This window comes from Protopterus annectens, chromosome 1.part0, assembly GCF_019279795.1.
Source record: "Protopterus annectens isolate FY-2018-M chromosome 1.part0, PAN1.0, whole genome shotgun sequence".
NCBI lineage: Eukaryota > Metazoa > Chordata > Ceratodontiformes > Protopteridae > Protopterus > Protopterus annectens.
In genome coordinates, this window is record NC_056725.1 from 443,308,070 (window position 1) to 443,329,016 (window position 20,947).

A 20,947-nucleotide genomic window follows, 5' to 3' on the forward strand; every position below is an offset into this window, starting at 1 on the left:
AGCTAGCTTTGGAGGATTTTATGAGGGATCTCAGCTTCTTACTGAGGCTGGTAAGGGAGTTTTTTGCATTCTGGGATTTTCCTCTTTTCTGCAACAGTTTCTTCCTTTTGTTGTAAAGTTTATTTATAGCAGGGGACCACCAGATTGGCTTTCTTTTTTTGGAGGAGAACATCTTGGTTTTATTTGGGATGGCACAATTCATGCATGTGTGGATGTGCTCGTACAGTGCCTTAGTGTAGGACTCAGCAGTCGAACTTTCAGTTCCCATCTGCATGGGTGTAATGAAGTTTCTAACTTCTGACTTGAGTAGCATGAAGTTGGCTTTGGAGAAGTTTTTTTATGGAGGTTTCCTTACTGGGGGGGTGGGATGTGGATGTTAAGGGTGATTCGCTTATGGTCTGACCTGACCAATGAGGGGGTGACCATAAGTGTGGAGAATCGATTTCCCATGTTGGTAATGACCAGGTCTAGGATACTGGAAACCCTGGTGGGACTATGGATTAGTTGATCCAGGGCATTGGAAGTTATGAATTCCAAGAACCGTTGGGCAAAGGTGTTGGCACACGAGTTGTTTTCCCAGTTAATGGCAGGGTAGTTGAAATCACCCAGTATTAGGGTGTTTGGTTGTATATTAATATTTTCCAGTATGTTTAGAAAGGTGTAGTGAGAATCTTGGGGCATGGTGGGGGATTGCAGTCTTACCTAGTTGTAGTTGCACCTGGAGAAATTCAGACACATTGTGTTGGGCAACTAACCTGGTGGTGTGAATATCCTTGGTGAATATGGACACTCCTCCACTTTTAGTGTTTCGATCCTGGTTTGGTGGCCGAAAAGTGTGGTAAGAGTTGTAGCCTGGTATTGCAGGGGTGCTCTCTGGAGCATTGAACCAGGTCTCAGTTACTGCTCAGATATCGATGTTCTCCATTTTTAGGAGTGCCTCGAGAGACTGCATTTTAAGATTTAGACTTCTAGCACTGAGTAGCATTACCTTCAGATTTTGCATGCTTGTACCTGTTACGGTTTTGCCCTTTGAACTTTGCCTAAAAAAGGCACTATAGGGGTGAACCTGAATCCCATGGGTGACAGGTGCAGACCATCTCTGGCAAAGCATCGTGGTCTGTCGATCATGTCGTCCCAGACAGACAGATACTGGATCCCCTTTGAATGACACCAGAAGCTTAGCCAATTGTTGAAGTCAATCATTTTTTCCTTATACTGTGGTATCATTCTGGGCAAAGGCAGGATGCTACTCAGGACTAGGGTCATACCTGCTTGGGCCACATGATCCGAGAGCTCTTCCATGTCTCTTTTCATGTAGTCCAGGGAGGTACATCTCAAGTCATTCACTCCAACATGGACAATGACAGTAGATAAAATAAGTCAATTCACCCAGTGAAATTCAGCAAAAACACCCAAGGAGGTAGATGAACATAGTTCAGGAAGGCAGCAGGATATCCAAACACATAAAATATATAGCAGTTTAATAAAACAAAACAGAAACGTAAGCGCTTTCACGGTATTACAATCCGCTTCATCAGACGTACATATTAAAGTGCATTAAACTCTCTTAAATACAATGAAACCAAGGCTAACAACCAATGATTAAAATAAAACAATTAATCAATTAAAAACAAGTGACTTCAAGTGTATACAGTTCAAGGAGAACCTCATAGTATGACAATTAAATAGCGACTGATGTACAATAAAACCTATACTACTAATATTAAAATCATAAAAATGCGTAAATACATATAAATGAATATATGGAAACGATACAAACAAACCTTAATAATAAATTATTTAATCCTTCTAGATTTCAATAACAGTTTCAGAGGAACAGCATCATTAAGTCCCCTCCCCCTATGTGCGCCTAATCATAAAATCCATTTAATTTCTAATGTTTCCGTAGAATTAACTATATAACCTAACCTAACATTTACATCTTATACCTGTAAAACCTGAAAGCAAAATTTATGTTTCTCTCCAAATTGTAATGTGTGCTTGGCTAAAGCACTGTAAGTTTAACCTTTAGTAATGCAATACACATGATCCCTAATGCGTTCACGTAAAGTGTGATTGGTTTTACCTACATAGAATGAATAACAGTCTATGCAAGATGCTATATAAACTAAATTTTTTGTGGTACAAGTACTAGAATTTCTTAGTTCCCATAAATAACCTGTGTCAGGATGCCTAAAAAAGAACACTGTGCATGCTAAGTGCTGCAGTACAGGCTCGGACACTGGCATCAAATGTTTCTGATTCCGCCTAAACTCTACTCCTTGTGATTTTGCAGTGTACGATTTCGGCTCTGGGCAAATGACTCCAATCCGATCATAACCTTTGCACATTTGCATTCTCACTGTCTCTCCTTCATGTAATGGACTGAGCAGTTAACTGGACATATTGTAATAAGACTTCTGGGCTAGGCGCTTTTTTAGCAGATGGGCTTTCACTGTTATTCTTAGCACTTGGAACCAATAAACTACTTCTGACTGGTAATTTAGTTTTGGTTTGTCTTGACAGAAGTCTTTGGGCAGGTGAACCAAGATGTTTATCACAAGGAACATTTCTGAGATTCAAGAGATTCAGGAAACATCACTATTATCTCATTTTGACTTCTCTAGTAATTGATTTGCACTTTGAACTGCACATTCTGCCAAACCATTTGACTGCAGGTACTCAGGACTACTCATAACATGGATAAAGTCCCATTCTTCAATGAATCTTTTGAATTGCTGGCTTGTAAACTGTGCACCATTGTCAGAAATAACTTTGTGCTGACTACCATTGACTGCAAAATGATGCTTCATCTTAGTAATGACAATATTAGATGCTAGATTAGGAAGGAGGTCAATCTCAGACCAATTGGAATAAGCGTCTACTAACACCAAGTAATGCTGACCATTCCATTTGAAAATGTCAGTGGCTACTATCGACCAGTGTAGTTCAGGAATCTGCTTTAGCTGAAGTGGTTCCTTCTGTTGATGTGGCTTTGTACTATTACATACAAAACAAGATGAAAATACTGCCTCAATGTCTTGTGACATAGGAGGCCAAAATACTAGTTCTCTTGCCCCTCTTTTGGTAGAATCAGTTCCTGGGTATCCACGATGCAAGATAGAAATATATTCTGGTTGCAAGGATTTTAGAACAGTCACTTTTGGACCTTTCGTGATGATGCCATTGTCAGACAAAATCTCATCTCTTTTTATTTTGTCGTAAAATCTCATCTCTGTAAGGAAAATAAGGTTGCACTTCTTGAGGTAAACTAGAATTCTTTGATGGCCATCCTTGACTGATAAAGTTGTTGAGCTTCTGTAGAACTGGATCTGAGGCTGTATGATTGCTAAGCTCATCAAGACATGTGAAAGAAAAAATTCTCACTTCCATGACTTCAAAATCAAGTTTCTTATCCTCATGCTATTCAGTGGTACTTCTGGGTGATCTGGATAACATATCAGCAAGATAAAGACATTTCCCTTTTGTGTAGACAAGATTGAAATTATACTTTTGCAATCTCAACATCATACATTGTAATATGTATGGAACTGTATGCATAGGTCTTCTCAAAACAGTGATTAGAGGTTGGTGATCAGTTTCAATCTGGATAGGCTGACCATAAATATAATTATGAAACTTCAAAAATGCAAACACAATTGCCAAAACCTCTTTCTCTATCTGAGCATACTGCATTCCAGTTTGGGTTAGAGTTCTGGATACATAGGCAACAGGTTGATCCTCTTGAAGAATGACTGCACCAAGGCCAAATTTCAAAGCATCACAGGAAAGAGTAACTGGTTTGTGAACATCATAGTATCTGAGAGTTGGTGAACTGGCAATTTTCTGTTTCAGCACATCAAATGTTCTCCAGTTCTGTTCCAACCATGGCCAGGGTACATCTTTACATGTCAGCTCTCTAAGCGGTGCAGCAAGTTGGCTCAAATCTGGAATGAACTTGCCTAGATAGTTAACCATGCCAAGAAAACGCTGAAGGGCTTGAACATTGGCTGGAGCCGGCATCTCAAGAATAGCTATTTGCTTGGAAGAGTCTGGTCATAAGCCTGGACTGGTATATAAACGTCCAACATAAGTAACTCCTCATAACCTGAACTTGCACTTCTGAGGGTTTAGCCTGATATTCACTTGACATGCCCTTTTCAAAAATTTCTTGAGGTTTCTGTCATGCTAGCTTCACCATTACCTCCTACTAGAAGTTCATCTACTACAATAGCACAAGGAAACCCAGAAAAATTTTGCTCCATTGGACTCTGAAAAAAGTTAATGGCAGAATCGATCCCAAATGGCATTCTCAAAAATCTGTACCTGCTAAAAGGAGATGGAATGTAGTTAGCAACAATGATTTTTGATCAAGCAAAACTTGCCAAAATGAACTCTTTGCATCTAAGACAGAAAAAAACACAGTGGCATTTGGCATAAGAGCTGTAACTTCTTTGACTGTATGCATTGGATGATGAGGTCTTTTCAGGGGTCTACTTCACGATGTCGAAAGCCGACAATATCTTAGCTGATATTGTCGGCAGCACATCAAAAGTGCAGAACATCATGCAGGTAAACGGAAATCTCCGTAGGGAGAGATTTCTATTTACCTCAATGTAGTGCGGTCTCAGAGGTGGAATATTTAAGTAGGGGGGGTGTGGGGGGTTAGTTTTTATTTTTGTTTGTTTGTTTGTTTTTTTTAACGTTATTCAATGTTTTGCTACATCGATCACTAGAGGCCGACCTTTAGTGATTCGATGTAGTAAAATTTTGATAACGTGATCTAGATGTGTTTTCAGTGCTTTGTTCAAACCTTGTGGATCAATACATATTCTGATATCATCTGAGCTTTTCTTATGAGCTACCACCATGGAAGATACCCATTCAGTTGTTTCTTCAACTGGACAAATCACACCTTGTTGCACTATTTTGTCTTGCTCTGCTTTGACTCTGTTCTGCATAGCTACTGGAACTTTCTGGGCCTGCATGACAACAGGGCTGACATCTGGGTCTAACTTCATGGAGTACACAACTGGAAGCTTGACTAGTTTGTCTTCAAAAAGATCAGCATATGTAGAGAAAATATACTGGGCAAAATTTGAACAGTGGTTTTTTTAAGCTTACATGATGGACTTCCTTATTAAATGAAAACAGCCCCATTTTCAAACTGTCTTTGAGACCTAAAAATGGTTGTATGTACCTTTTGACCACATAAAATAAAAAGTCATAGCTTCTCCCAGCAGAGCTACATGAAAGAACTACTGAGCCTTCAGTCTGAATCTCTTTCCTAACATAAGTAACAAGCTTCGCACACTTTGCCAAATTAAGCTTCTCAGCAGGACATACTGTAACAAATATTTCTGCAGACATAATATTGCACTTTGAACCTGTGTCAACTTTGAGCTTTATGGCTCTTTCATTTATCCAAATAGTATAAAATACTTCATTCTTTGCCCATAAATCTACTGTACTGACTGTTTCATGAAGCACAGACAAACCATCAACATAAAAAGTAGGGTCACTGCTTTGTAATTGATCAACTTGTTTCTTGGAATGTTCCCTTTTAATAAAAACATGTGTCCCTTTTTATTTATAAAATCTTTTGAAATCATTCCACTTATTGCATTTGTGACATTGCTGACCAAAAGCTAAACATTTTTCCCTTTTAGGCTCATGATCTTCACCACAATTATCACAGTTGGCAATAAAACTGGGTGGAGGACCACTCTTTGAGTTTGCTGACACTCTTATGCTTCACTGAGACTGTATGTACTCTGGAATTTGCTAGAAAGCTACGGGGTTTCCCAGTGAGTGTTATAGGGTTTACAGCTGCTGCCATGTGCTTGGGCCTGTTCCTTTTAACCACGTGCTGCATACGATCAACACTGGCCTTAGAGGTTACTGAAAGCAGGTATCTGTCATTTGCAAGCATATGTCTGTGCTTTTCTGTAAGCTCATATATCTGACAAATCTCAATTGCCTTATTCAAAGTTAAAACACTGTCACAAAGCAAAATCTTTCTCACAGCATCATCTTTTATACCACACACAAGTCTGTCTTTTATCAACTCATCCCTTAAATCACCAAATCTGCACATTTTAGCCTTGTTTCTCAAATCACTTATATATGCTGCAAAAGTTTCACCTGGCTTTTGATCTCTTGTGTAAAATATGTGCATTTCCATTGTAATATTATTTTGAGTTTACATATTTCTCTATATTTACATTTTTCAGGGTCTTCCCTTGACTCAGCCGGTACCACTATATGACAGTTTCCCTCTCTCCTGCAAAGAGAGTAGATCCATACACAAATTAATGCTCTCTTTCTATGGCTTCTGATCCAGCTAAATTAAGCAGAATAAATGCCTTTGTATGGTCATTTTTATCAGAAAATGCAGCCTCTATGAAAATATCTTATTCTTGTTCAAACACTTTCCAGTTCTTTGCAATATCATTGTCAAACACAAGTGGACCTAGTTTTCAAAATCCATCTGCCATGCCAACAAATTATGCCCAAACACACTGTATTAGTATAAACTTAGTAACTATATATGAACAAGCTGCTATGTGTGCCTGTAATAACATTCAAATGCATAATAAACTCTTTGATATACTGTACTTTGTGAAATATGCTTCACAATGGCTGTATTTTTGTGAAATAACTGTACTGTAATACTTTACAAACATGAGAACACTTCATAAACTTCAGACAACTTGAATAACTTTAATTAATGTGAAAAAGTAGTGTTCAGTGAAAAAATGTGGTTGGTTCCTTTATTTTATACATTTTATGCATTTCAGACCATTTCAAACCTTTTTTCATAGTTATTTTGAATATTTCTATTAATATATTGCAATTTTTGGATAGTTCTGTTACTTAGAAATTTGTTTACAGTGTTCTGAATTCCTTGTTTCATGTTTTGCAAATAAGAAATCATCTGAGCAAGTTGTAATACCTTCATTTCTTTTCTGACCTGTTTTGCAAATTATACGTGCAGTAGGGATGATTCATTCTTGCATATTCCTCCAATCTTAACTGGGTGCCTCTTGGTCTTGAATCTGGAGAAGCTGGATCCCATTCTGGCACCATGTTGCTCATCCCTCTCTAGTACAGATGACAAACAAGTGAGGTAGTTCCTTTATATGCTTTATTACATAGAAACACATCAGGACGGATAGCAGCATTACAAGATGTAAATGAAATGATTAATAGACTACACAGACAAACATGTTTACATCTCAACAGCTTACTACAAAATAGCAGCCAGGCTCGCATGTGCTCAATATTTATACACGTGTGCATGCCCCTAGAAAGCTTCTTAAATCACACATACATATTGATCTACAAATGTGTTAAAAATTGCACAATAATGTCCTTCGATGAGAACTGGGATATACCGAACTGCTCCTGAACATTTGACACCCCCCACACCCCCAATGTGGGGGGCTGCACCCCCACACACACCCATTTCAGAGATGCATCAACTTACCTCTCTAGTACTCTAACATATTTCTTGATTTACTGCTAGCTGTGCATGCAGACATTTTGCAAGCTCATTTGATATCTGTTGTGGATGAGTCATCACTTTATTACACGAGTGTCAGGAAAGGTTTTCTTCCTCTTCAACCCAGAAACAGATACATCAGGTAAATGAAAAATTGAATGAATGAGTTAAATCTCATGCACTGCTGTAAAGTCATTAGCAAATTGGTCATTTCACATGATAAATGATGTTTATATAAAAGACTGACATAATGTACTGTTTTGCTCTGTACATATAACCTTAGGAAGATAGAAATGTTGGCTTGACAATGATGTGAAGTATGATTAAGCAGAACATTTAAACTTCTCTACCTTTGTTTTTTGAGAATCCAGCCAGTTTTCCTTTTATTCATTGAATGCATGGAAAAGTCATTATCCAATCTGATGAAGCTCTCTGCCATTTTCACTGTTGATTGCCCTCAAGCTGTTTTCAAAACCAAATATTTATTTACATATGATACAAAATCGATCACTATAGAATTTGGCAGCAGAGTGAACAGAAGGGTCTTAGGTAATAAGGCCATGGGTCATCTTTCAATGTTGTCAACGTTACCAAATATTTACATTTTTGGAATCCTTGTGGTGAGGAATCTCACAATATATTTCTTTCTATTTCCTCAAGCAAAACAAGCAAACAAACAAATCAATTACATTATGTAACTTATTTTCACAGCCATCTAGTTTTATTTTAACAGTTCTGACTTTGGTCCATTGCAAAATTAATTATATGGTGAATTTTCTTCTGATCTGACATCTGGGTGTAACAGTTTGTGCCTAGCATTAATATCTCATTTTCTTGGATTTTCCCTTGATATTACTCAACAAGATTTTGTAATTGTTTATGCTATGCCACAGAAATTACTTGAGGAGTCTCTGCTTTATATTTAGGTCTTATTCAAGCAGCCAGAATCTGCTGAAATTTTAAACCAGTTTAACCATTGCTAGTTTTCTGATATACTGAAATGAATTCTACTAAATCCATCTGACAATATTCTCACAGAATAGGCTGTTATATAACACAGTGCATAACCATGGAAAGGGAGCAGTTCCAGAGTCCTGTCATTCATTGCTAGTATTCATAATGGAGAAACAGAAGGGCATTTTGTTATCCATAGTGTGAGCCCTCTGAACTGCATACATAAATAACCAGGCTGCAAACATGCTGTTCACAGAGCATATCTTGACCTAGCCAAAGCATTTGACACTATACCACATGCTGGCATTGTATGTTAGCTAAATGCTTAAATGTTAATCTTTATGTGCTAAGATAGATAGCAAATTTGCTAAAAAACAGAGCCCATATGCTTCTTGTGGCAGGTGCTGCATCTAAAAGTATGAAGGTAACCCCCAGAATTCCCTAAGGATCTGTACTGGGGCCGCTTCTTTTCAGCATTCACTTTTCTAATTTCTGAACTGAGAAGTAATACATCTGGTTAATTAAGTTTGCAGATAACAGCAAACTGCAAGTTATTTTCACAATCTCTGCTGATACCTGCACCATTCCTAAAGATCTTACGCTAGTTAATACCTGGTGTACTGACAATAGGTCCGAACTAAATGTGAAAAAGTATAGTATCATTTAATTTGTCAAACAATTCCTACCTGCAACCTATATTACAAACAATACTCCACTATTAAATGAAAATGTGGTCAGGAACCTTGGTACCTGGTGTGACAGTCTCCTCTCTCTTTTTTAACACATATATCAAAATCAATATGTAAGATATAGGCAAGCATACCTTTATATAAAAGAAAACAAACCATGATAACATGTTTCTCATTTACAAGCATTATACATCACATGTATTCTTTTATACAATTATCAATTATCTTAAGTTAAAATTACTGTAACTGCTAACTCCTCTTATTATATGGACTATCTGTACATATACCTCTGTAAATAGCTCAACAAAATTGCCCTCCATTTTGGTTTTATGCTTACAGATTGATTGATTTTTGTGCTGAATCCTTAATTTCTGGCATAGGCCAGCTCCGTTCGCCCTCACTGCACTTGGGCTTACTTCACTCTCCTCCCACCCATCTCCATATCATTTTCTTTAGATGTAGTCACAATTTCCTCCCATTATCTGACTCCTCCACTTCCTGTACACAAGCCAACTCCCTCAACCTTCTCTGTACTTACTATACATTATATTTACCTAATATAAACTATCTCTTCCCAAACACCCAACCCAGCCACTCTAAATTTGCAACTGCCCATCACCTCTCAAGAACAATACCTCCCCCCTTAAAAGATGCCAGTTTCAATCACGTCAGCTCTACTCCTACCCCCACTACTCCATGTACTCTCCATCAAAGCACCTCCATCACTCCTAACCCCAATTTATAAAGTGCCCACCTATCCTCACTCACACACTTGCTCAAATCCTCAACAACCTATACTCATCTCTGCATCCCTTCTTCCACCTTAACAACCCCCTCCCCAAAATAAAAATCCCTCTCTCCAACCATCCTTTACCAAAACCTAGGGCAATATACCTTAACAATCACCCACTAAAAAGGAAATCTTACTATCTCTCAAGGACCCTACTCATGTCAGATGATATACTTCCTAATCCTGGTCCTACCGTTAACTCTTCCACCCCACAAAATACCATCCCCAATTCTAACCAATCATCTATACCAAACAAACAAATTTATTTCTATTCTATTAATACTAGAAGTATCATAAATAAAGTTAGCCAATTTCATGCATGGGTATCTCATCATACCCCAGACATTATCTCTGTAACTGAAATTTGGCTTAAACCCCAAAATCAGGATAATGACATTCTCCCTCCTGATTACAACATACTTCGACAAGATTGCTTAAAGAAAAAAGGTGAAAATATACTGTCATATCTCTCCCAAAACATCACAAATGAAACCATCCTCATCAGGGACATAAACATTAGCTGAACCTCAATATTCCTAACTCTTAGCATTATATAAATCTCTACAGAGTCACACAACTAATCTGTCAGCCTACCCACTATATAATAACTTGCATTCTCCTAACTCCCTGATAGACTGGATACTAGTTGCAAATCCCTGTAAGTACCATAATCCAGAAACTCTACCTGACTCCCTGAGTGATCACTCACCTATAAAAGTGCACAGATGTATCACCCATCTCTCAAAACCACACTGTCTTATCACCTTCCATAAACTTTCCAACTTTAACCCTGATACATTTAAAACCCTTCTCTCAAGAGTTAACTGAATCTTCCTTTTGCAGCCCCCACTAGATGACACAGTAAAAGCCTTTAACTCAACTTTCCTTAGCATCTTAAACTCTCTAGCCCCACCTAGAAAAGTCCGAATAAAGACAAAGATTTCTCGCTGGTTATCCAAAACCACCTGTGCCCTTATGAAAACCAGAGATAAGGCTTAGAAAAAATAGTTACAATCCAGACTTCCAGCTGACCTGCAAAAGTACAAAGAACTTCATAATTAAACAAAAAATTTCATTAACAAAGACAAAATAATTTTCTACTACAATCTCCCAACAACATTAAAATCTGACCCCAAAAAATTCTGGAATGCTATAAATCAGATACTACATCCTGGCAACCCACCCACACCAAACCCATGCCCTGACAGGGCTCCTGAAGAGTCAGCCAATACCTTTAACACCTACTTCATTGAATCTATTTTCAAACTATTTAAAACAAACCCTTCAATCAACAATACTTCCAAACTCCCTAAACCCCCTGTTAGAAAAATATGTATTAATGTGTGTATTAGCAATATGCTTAGTGCATTTAGAAGCTTGAAAAGGGTTAACACATTTATTCTATTTCATACTGCATAAATCTGTACAAACTGCAGTTGCTTTCTGACCTTGTACTGTTAGCTAAAATCTTGCCTGTGCCTTGGAAATTTACTGAGAAGCAGGTGATTTTCTGCTTGCATTAGGAAAATAATGAATAGAACAATACTACTTGTATGAAACTTAGACAAGAAGTTATGCTGTGCCATGAGAAAATACACAGCTGTAGAAGTTACAGATAATTAGTACAAAGCCTGCTTGAAAATATGAACTGCAATCAGCATTTGCTTGTATCTGCATTAGAAAAGTACTTTGAAAAGTAACACTGTACAATAGATGCTTGTAAACAGATTAATAGTCACCAAGGCCAGGTTGTTTTTCTGAAAAGTTTCTCACAAATCTAGTCATGTCAGCAGAAAATCTGAAGTAACATCTGCTGTAGAACAATGCTAAAAGTTGTGTTTGATTACGTCAGCTTAGAAGGCCATGTCTTGTAAAATAGTATAAGAATGAACATACTTCCTGTTAGTAGTTAGACAAATCCTTGTATTTGCATGTTTTTGTCTCCTTGCTGCAAGTAAATTAAAGTGCCTTAACTGAACCTTACGTGTATTGGTCTTTGAAGTTTTTTCCTTTGACAGATTTGTCCTTCGGACCGGAAACCTTCACTTCGCCTCGGATCAGACAGGCCAGGTGGCTTGAAACCATACGGGGAAGAAACCACATCGGTTCTTCTTATTTGAAAAGTCCTCTGACTGAATTGTCATGCAAAAGAGGCCAGCCACTTTCTGATCTGCGACTGAAGGACGGGTTTACTCGAACCAGGTGATCAATCACAAAGGCTCAGGTAAGGTGAATCTACCTTCTTTTCTGTTTTAGATCAGGGACTAGATTTGTATTTGTTCTGTTAAGACTTTATTTATAAGTCAGGGACAGAAGGGTTACTGTCTTGTCATAGATCAGGGAAACAGAGCAGGTAGACAGTCATTCTAAAGAGACTATAAAAACATCCATGGTACCACGTTAAAAATAAGGTGTTACATAACAATTAAAAGGGTAGAACAAAAATGGGTAATTGTACAAAAAGGTCCCAAAATCCGCCGTTAACCGAAGACATGAAATACATGCAGTCACAGCGTGCTGATAATATTAAATACTACTCAAAATGGGTTAATAAGTATGAATTTGATGGTAAACTAGAAAAATCCTCACTTGTCAAACTTGTCAAACAGCTTAAAACTGATTCTAGAGATTGGGTAAAAAAGCAACGTCAATTAGGAATTCCTCAGGCACACAGGTGGATTGAGGAAGTAAACCAAAGGGAACAAAAGAGTAATAAATCAAAAGCAATGTTTTTAGATAAGGAGGACAATAACTTAGTAATAGCATCAACCCCTCTACCTCCCTTACCAGAATATGAGGCAAGTGAACAAATTAGTCCACCCATGCGATATCCTACTGTCACTGCGAGTACAGACACTACAAAAGCGAAACCGTTTGTTAGAGATCCCGTCGAGACCAGGTCTCGAACACTGGCAGGAAACTCAAAAGGGGACGTTGAGTTATATCAAATGAGTAGAAATTCACGATTTATGAGTGAAGAAGAAATATGCCCACTTAAAGAAGTGCCTAATCCTCAGGCAGGGCAAGAAGGTCAGGACCCAACTATTCTAGTGTATAGACCCTGGACTCCGGAAGATATCCGGAAAGCCACTGAGGGAATTCCCCATCCAAAAGTTAATTTTAGAAAGTTCTTAGAAGATTTGCAAGGAATGAGGCTGAGTTATAATTTAAATGGAGAAGAGGTAGAAAAAGTAGTCAGACAAATTGTGGGACCAGATTGGCACATGATTAGTGGCGAGTGGAATCCCTGTGACATTGTGCTTAGGCCCCTCCCACATAGCAGCACAGAGTTAGACAACAGAGTGAAAGATCTTTAAGACTGAATCTCTGAGAAATGGAAGCCTAGGGCAGACTGGACTTGCATTAATCAATGCATCCAACAGGAAGCTGAAACTGTTGACCAATATTATGCCAGACTATTAGAATGTTTTAATAACCATTGTGGAATGCAGGTTCCTGAAGATCAGACACACAATTCCCCATATGAGCAGCAGTTAAAGAATACATTTTTGAAAGGCAGTATTGCACCTATAAGCAGTTTTATTACAAAACACATGGTAGATCATCGTACAAGCAGGTTACAGTCATTGCTTGAATATGCTAGGCATGCCGAAAGGCATTTTAATAGCAAAAAGAAAAAGAAAGCCCAAGTATTTTCTGTAGAAGATGGAGCAGAAGTATATGTAGTACAGTCTGGGAAAAAGGGCAAGAGAAATGCCTAGGGAAACAAACAATCTGATCAATGATCAGAGGACTTTGAAGGGCGAAAGAAAAGGGGTGAATGTTTTAAATGCGGTAAGAAAGGACACTTGGCAAGGGATTGCAAGAAAAACAAGAAGGCAACCACGGAGGATAAGGAGGGTGAGGACTGACTATATGATAGTCAGGAATCACTAGAAGGGGATAGCAGAGAAGGGACAAATGAGAATGTGACAGAGGGAGTAGAGAATGTGACAGAAGAAATAGAGGAAGTGCAAGAAGTCATGGATAGTGAAGAAAATGAAATATTGGATTTGGCTTTATTGAGCTTAGAGCTCTATTTAGCAGACACGAAACCAGAAGTTACACTTCTGGTAGAAGGGAGGGAAGTCAGATTCTTGTGTGACTCAGGGGCATCACGGACCCTGGTGCATCCCTCCAAACTGCCAGAGAATTCAGAGTCACCTGATTCCATATTAGTGAAAGCAGCTAATGGACAGCTGTATCAGGAGCCCCTCTCCCATAACATTGTGATAACTGATCTTGTTTCAGGATTGACCCAGAAAAGCAAAATTGTTGTATCTGCAAAATGCCCAGTAAACCTCTTGGGCAGAGACCTTATGCAGTTATTTGGTATAGCAGTAGTTCTGACTATGCAGGGTATGGAAGCACAACGACAAATTGATACCTTTGCAGTGTTTTATTGGTACAGCCAGGACTTGGTTACCACTGGTCCAGGGGTGGTGACCAAAGAGTTGATGAACGTAGCCATCAGCAAGTTCCCCTCCCTTGACATTGATAAACAGCATTTGTTGCACCGTACTCTGTATTATTGTAATACACCAGGACCTGATAAGGTATATGAGCAAGAATTGTTTAGAAATCGTGCAAACAGATTGGTATTACGTAATCTGTACTGGGACACAGAAGGGAACAGTGTAGTCAGCTGTTCATTGCCCCAGGAGTTCTTTGCACTCTATAAATCTAATCGATTACCACATGTTAGCTTAACTAAGGTCAAGAATGTAAAATGGGTAGACTTAGGAGAAAAAGTCACGAGATGGGAAAAACAGACAGAGTTAGAACTGTCAGAACAGGGAATACAAATGCAGAAGCTGAATTGGATAACTCAGACCCACCCAGCTGTACACTTGCAGTCTAGCAAGGACAGCTGATTAGCACTCCTATTGAAGGAGGAAGAGAATGCCTTACAGAATATACCAGAAAATCTCTGGTCAACAGGAAAATCAGATGTAGGACTTATTCGTACAGCAGGACCAGTAACTATTACATCAAAGTCAGCATTTAGACCACAAAAGAGACAGTATCCCTTAAGAAAAGATGCAGAGATAGGAATCAAACCTATTATAGCAGCTTTACTTAAGGAAAGGGTGCTGGTGGAATCTCCTGGGTCACCATGAAACACACCCTTATTTCCTGTTAAGAAAGCGAATGGAGAGTGGCGTATGGTCCAAGATTTGCAAGCTGTAAATGACGCAGTAATACCAAGGGCACCTATGGTACCAGACCCACACACCCTGTTGAATGATTTAAAACCTCAACAGAAATATTTTTCTGTTGTAGATATCAGCAATGCATTCTTTTCAATACCGATACACCCTGACAGCCAGCATTGGTTTGCATTCACATTTCAGGGGAAAAGGTATACATATACACGACTACCACAGGGGTATTGTGAAAGTCCAACAATATTCTCACAAGAAATGGCAAGCAACTTGGCGGGATTTACCCCACCAAAAGGTAGTCAGATTTTGCTTTATGTTGACGATATCCTGCTGGCGTCCCCCACCCAGCAAGATTGTAAAGAAGATACTATAGCGCTATTACAATTTGTAGACACTGAAGGACATAAAGTAAACAAATATAAACTGCAGATTTGGAAAAAACAAGTTAAATACTTAGGATATGTAATATCCAAGGAAGGTAGGACATTAGATGAGGACAGAAAAATAGCAATTTTGCAAGCACCAAAACCCACTACCAAGAAGGAAATTATGTCTTTCCTGGGTAGGACTAATTTTTGTCAGAGTTGGATTCCAAACTATGCCTTGGAATCTGCACCGTTGACTAACTTGATTTATAAAAAGCCTATGGCAGCACAGGATTTGTTACAATAGACACCAGAAGCAGAATCTGCTTTCTGCAAACTGAAACAGTTAATAGCGTCCTCATTAATTTTGGGATTGCCAAACTATCATAAACATTTTTTCCAAAGTGTAGATTGTAAGCAAGGTTATATGACATCAGTGTTAACACAGCAGCATGGGAACAAGCAATGCCCTATTGCTTATTATTCACCACAACTGGACCCAGTGGCATGGTCTTTACCTCACTGTGTACAAGCAGTAGTTGCAGCTGCAATGGCAGTACGGGCTTCGGCCTCAGTAGTGTTGTTCCACCCTCTCACATTGAGAGTGCCTCATGCAGTCACGATTATTTTACTACAAGAAAAGGTAGCATATCTTTCCCCTGTTAGGCATCTTTCCTGTATGACTATATTGTTGAGCCAACCTCATATGACAATTAAATGATGTACGACTTTGAACCCTTCTACCTTGCTCCCAACACCTGCAGATGGCACAACACACAGCTGCCTGCAGGTGATTGAGCAAAAGACACTGCCTAGAAAAGATCTTACGGATGTTCCCTTGGATGATGCCAAGGTGACATACTACGTGGACGGCTCATGCAAAAGGGGTCCTGCAGGACAGAACCTAGTAGGATATGCAGTAGTTTCTGACACAGGCATTATAGAAGCAAAATCTTTACCACATAGTTTATCTGCACAGGCAGCAGAAATGATTGCCTTGACACGGGCATGTACCTTAGCAAAGGATAAATGTGTGAACATTTTTACCGACAGCCAGTATGCTTTATCTACTGTACATGTTTTTGCGCAACAGTGGAAAAATCGAGGAATGATAACATCTACTGACAAACCAATCAATCATGCACAGTTTATTTTAGATATTTTTGAATCTATTCAGTTACCTCAGAAAGTAGCTATTTGTAAATGCACAGCTCATACCAAGCAACAGGACAGGATTTCAAAAGGTAATGTGAGAGCTGATACAGCTGCAAAGCAGGCAGCTTCAGAATATTTATTTTGAATGAGGAGCTACAACTCTCTGAGATTTTAGACTTAGAAATGTTAAAGACAATGCAAACACTTACTACGCAAACTGAAAAACAAAGATGTGTAAAACGAGGAGCAATTCTCGAATAGGGGCTGTACATCTCTAAAGAAGGGAAACCGATATTGCTGTCTAATTTGTTTAGATATGCAGCTTTGTTGAGCCATGGGCAGTGCCATGTCTCAACAGGGGGGATGGTACAGCTGGTAAACCAAGTGTTCACGACGTATGGATTTACAAACTACTCTAAAAAAATTTTGCTTGTTATGCCACATCTGTAATAAACATCATGCACAAGGGGCATTAAAGCCCAAGCAAGGGAGTTTCCCTGCACCACCATATCCATTTCATACTATTTGTATGGATTTCATAGAGTTCAACAAATGTGAAAATAAGAAGTATTGTCTTGTCATTGTAGATATGTTTTCCGGATGGGTGGAAGCCTTTTCCGACTAAAAATCCAGACGCTGTGACTGTGGCCAAAGTTCTTGTTAAAGAAATCATCCCTAAATTCGGCATTCAGGAAAGGATCTACAGTGACAACAGCACACACTTCATGAATCAGACCAAACAGCAGTTAAATAAACATTTTTGTATTTCTCTAAAGAATCATTGTGCTTATCTCCCGCAATCAGCTGGGCTAGTAGAGAGGCATAATGGGATTTTAAAGAGTAAGCTAAGAAAATTAATGACAGAAATGCAGAGAAACTGGGTGTACTGTCTGCCTCTGGCACTGTTGAGCATGAGAACTGTTCCAAATGCAAAAGGATTGACTCCTTTTGAAAAGCTCTTTGGAAGGGTTTACTATATACCTCAGTGGAAATCTCTCATGCCCGCAGACTAGGAAGCTGACTGTACATTAGCAGAGTATATGCGTAATTTGTTAAATTCTAAACATTTGTTGCAGTTAAATTCTGTTTCAGATAAAGAACGAACCAGACCGTCAGAAGTGGCAGTGCCCCCTGGAGCGTGGATCTGGCTGAAGATAGTTAAGAAGAAAAATTGGGCATCTCCGAAGTGTGAAGGTCCATATCACGTGCTTTTGTCAACACCCACAGCAGTCAAAATTGTGGAGCATCCCTCTTGGATCCACTTGACGCACTGTAAATTAGTTAAAAACTTTGAACTGGACAAAAATCTTGTTACGTGCCAAGAGCAAAAATGATAGAGTCCAGAAGAAACAGGAATGCAGAACAACCCTTTCCTCAGAAGTATTGCATAATCATCCTGTTAACTGTATTAGTGACAATAATCTTTTTGTTGTGGCCTTTTCTTTTCCCAGCCACGCAGACTGAACTGAATAAGCGTGAAACGTTACTCATAAACTGGCATCCAAACTTTAACACTTACCAGGCAATTAAATATGTGTATGCTGTGACTTTCAATGTTTCGAATTGCTGGATTTGCACAGCTTTGCCGACAGCATACGGGGGATTATTAATGACTACAGTCCCCCTAGGGGTCAATGTGACCTGGTAGAACTTGATTTATGATACCTCAACCATTACAGCACAAGATAAAATAGCATTGCACTTGTCTGTTCCACAAAAAGGAACTGTGTGTTTTTATAAAAATGATACTGTTCAGGTGGGTTGGAGCAATTGCAATGTGACTGTTCCTTATAGATGTTACACTAAAGGTAACAAAGTAGATCTTTAGTGTAATACAAACTATGATTCATTTCTTGGATTGATGCACAAAACACTTGAAGTAAAACATAATTCTGTTCTTTATAAACAGCTGTCTATAACTTATAGAAAATGTTTCATGCAGGGTGAGTGTATATTCATAGCAAGGTTACTACTAAAGTAGAGGACTGTTATTTTGTGTGTGGCAGAAAGGCATACAAATGGTTACCTGAGAATTGGTCCGGCAGTTATTTTTTGGGTTACCTGGTTCTGGCCATACAACACACTGCAATTTTGCCTCATGGGAAAATTCAAAATGTCCGAGAAATCATCAAGAAACCTGTAAATCCAGTGGGACAAATCGATGCATGTTGGAAGACCTTCACTCTCTAGGCAAAGGACTGACACACATGGACTTGAGTGATAGCGTTATATCATGGGCAGGCATATCTCCAGCATATGGAGCAGTGAAGTCGATCTAGGAGCTGAGAAAACTGTCAAAACTTCTCAAAGTAATGAGCAACGCAACTTTTTCTGCTCTTGAATTGGTGACTCATGAACTGAATGCTATGAGAACTGTAGTGCTCCAAAACCGCATGGCTCTTGACCTCACCCTAGCGGCGAGAGGTGGTACGTGTGCTTTAATCCAAGAAGAATGCTGTTAGTATATTCCTGACCATAAACACGAGATATGCAATCATCTTGAGGTAATTCAGCACGTGTCGGCCATGACCAAACCAGGCCCAAACCCACTGATGGACTTTTTCCAGAAATGGTTTGGGGGGTGGGGTACCATCCTAATGAACATCCTGATTGCCATTTGTGTAGATATGCTCCTAATGGGAGTATGTGTTTGTTGTGGTATCCCCTGCATGAAAAGATTAATTAAAGACCTTATAGACATGTCAGTTTCTGAAACCTTATATCAAAGTACTGAGTTTGAAGAACTGTTAAAAGACTAAAATGCTTTCATAAGTTTAAACTGAATGACTCTCTTATCTGCAAACCCTGAGTGGAAGAGGTTATGAGAAGAAAACAAGCTGTTTATGCTTATTTTGAAAGTAGAATAAAAGTATTAATAGGGGGGAAATGTTAGAAAATTATGTATTAATGTGTGTATTAGCAATATGCTTAGTGCATTTAGAAGCTTGAAAAGGGTTAACACATTTATTCTATTTCATACTGCATAAATCTGTACAAACTGCAATTGCTTTCTGACCTTGTACTGTTAGCTAAAATCTTGCCTGTGCCTTGGAAATTTACTGAGAAGCAGGTGATTTTCTGCTTGCGTTAGGAAAATAATGAATAGAACAATACTACTTGTATGAAACTTAGACAAGAAGTTCCGCTGTGCCATGAGAAAATACACAGCTGTAGACATTACAGATAATTAGTACAAAGCCTGTTTGAAAATATGAACTGCAATCAGCATTTGCTTGTATCTGTATTAGAAAAGTACCTTGAAAAGTAACACAGTACAATAGATGCTTGTAAACGGATTAATAGTCACCAAGGCCAGGTTGTTTTTCTGAAAAGTTTCTCACAAATCTAGTCATGTCAGCAGAAAATCTGAAGTAACATCTGCTGTAGAACAATGCTAAAAGTTGTGTTTGATTACATCAGCTTAGAAGGCCATGTCTTGTAAAATAGTATAAGAATGAACATACTTCCTGTTAGTAGTTAAACAAATCCTTGTATTTGCATGTTTTTGTCTCCTTGCTGCAAGTAAATTAAAGTGCCTTAACTGAACCTTACGTGTATTGGTCTTTGAAGTTTTTTCCTTTGACACCCCTTAACTGCTAACTCAGAAAACTCCTTCTCCCTCAAATCCGTTCACACAAACTATATCAAAACTCTACTTCCAAACTCAAACCATGCTTTGTATCAGCAGATCATGTCCCTTCTTACTTTCTCCAGACTGCAGCTCACTCCCTTACTGTGCCTGTATCTATTCTTATAAATCACTCTGTCTCTGAATCGAAAGTTACAACTATCTGGAAACAGTTCTACACTCTTCCTATTCAGAAAGGAGGTAACTCCACAGACATATCTAACTTTAGACCTATCGCTATCCTCTCAGTGCATACACAAACAAGGAATGCATTATCTCATACATGAAAATCTGCTCACCCCTACTCAGCATGGCTCTGTTATCCTTTCTCACCACTATTACTCTTGCTAAAGATGATCATAAACTTGTATCTTGCCTATTCCTTGACCTTTCTAAGGCTTTTGAAACTGTCTCAGACCCTTTGCTGCTTAACAAACGCACAGACCTTAATTTCTCTCCTGACACAGTGGCATGGTTCTCCAGTTATCTCACCAACAGGTATCAGTCAGTCAAATGGGACTCTGTACTATCTTCTCCCTTCAAGTAAAAACAGGTGCCTCCCAAGGATCCATTCTTGGACCCCTACTCTTTAATATCTTCACCAACTCACTTTACTCCTCTTGTCCTCAGTCTATCATTGTCCAATATGCAGATGACTCTATAGTCACTACTATTGCTAACTCTCCCTCATAACTTC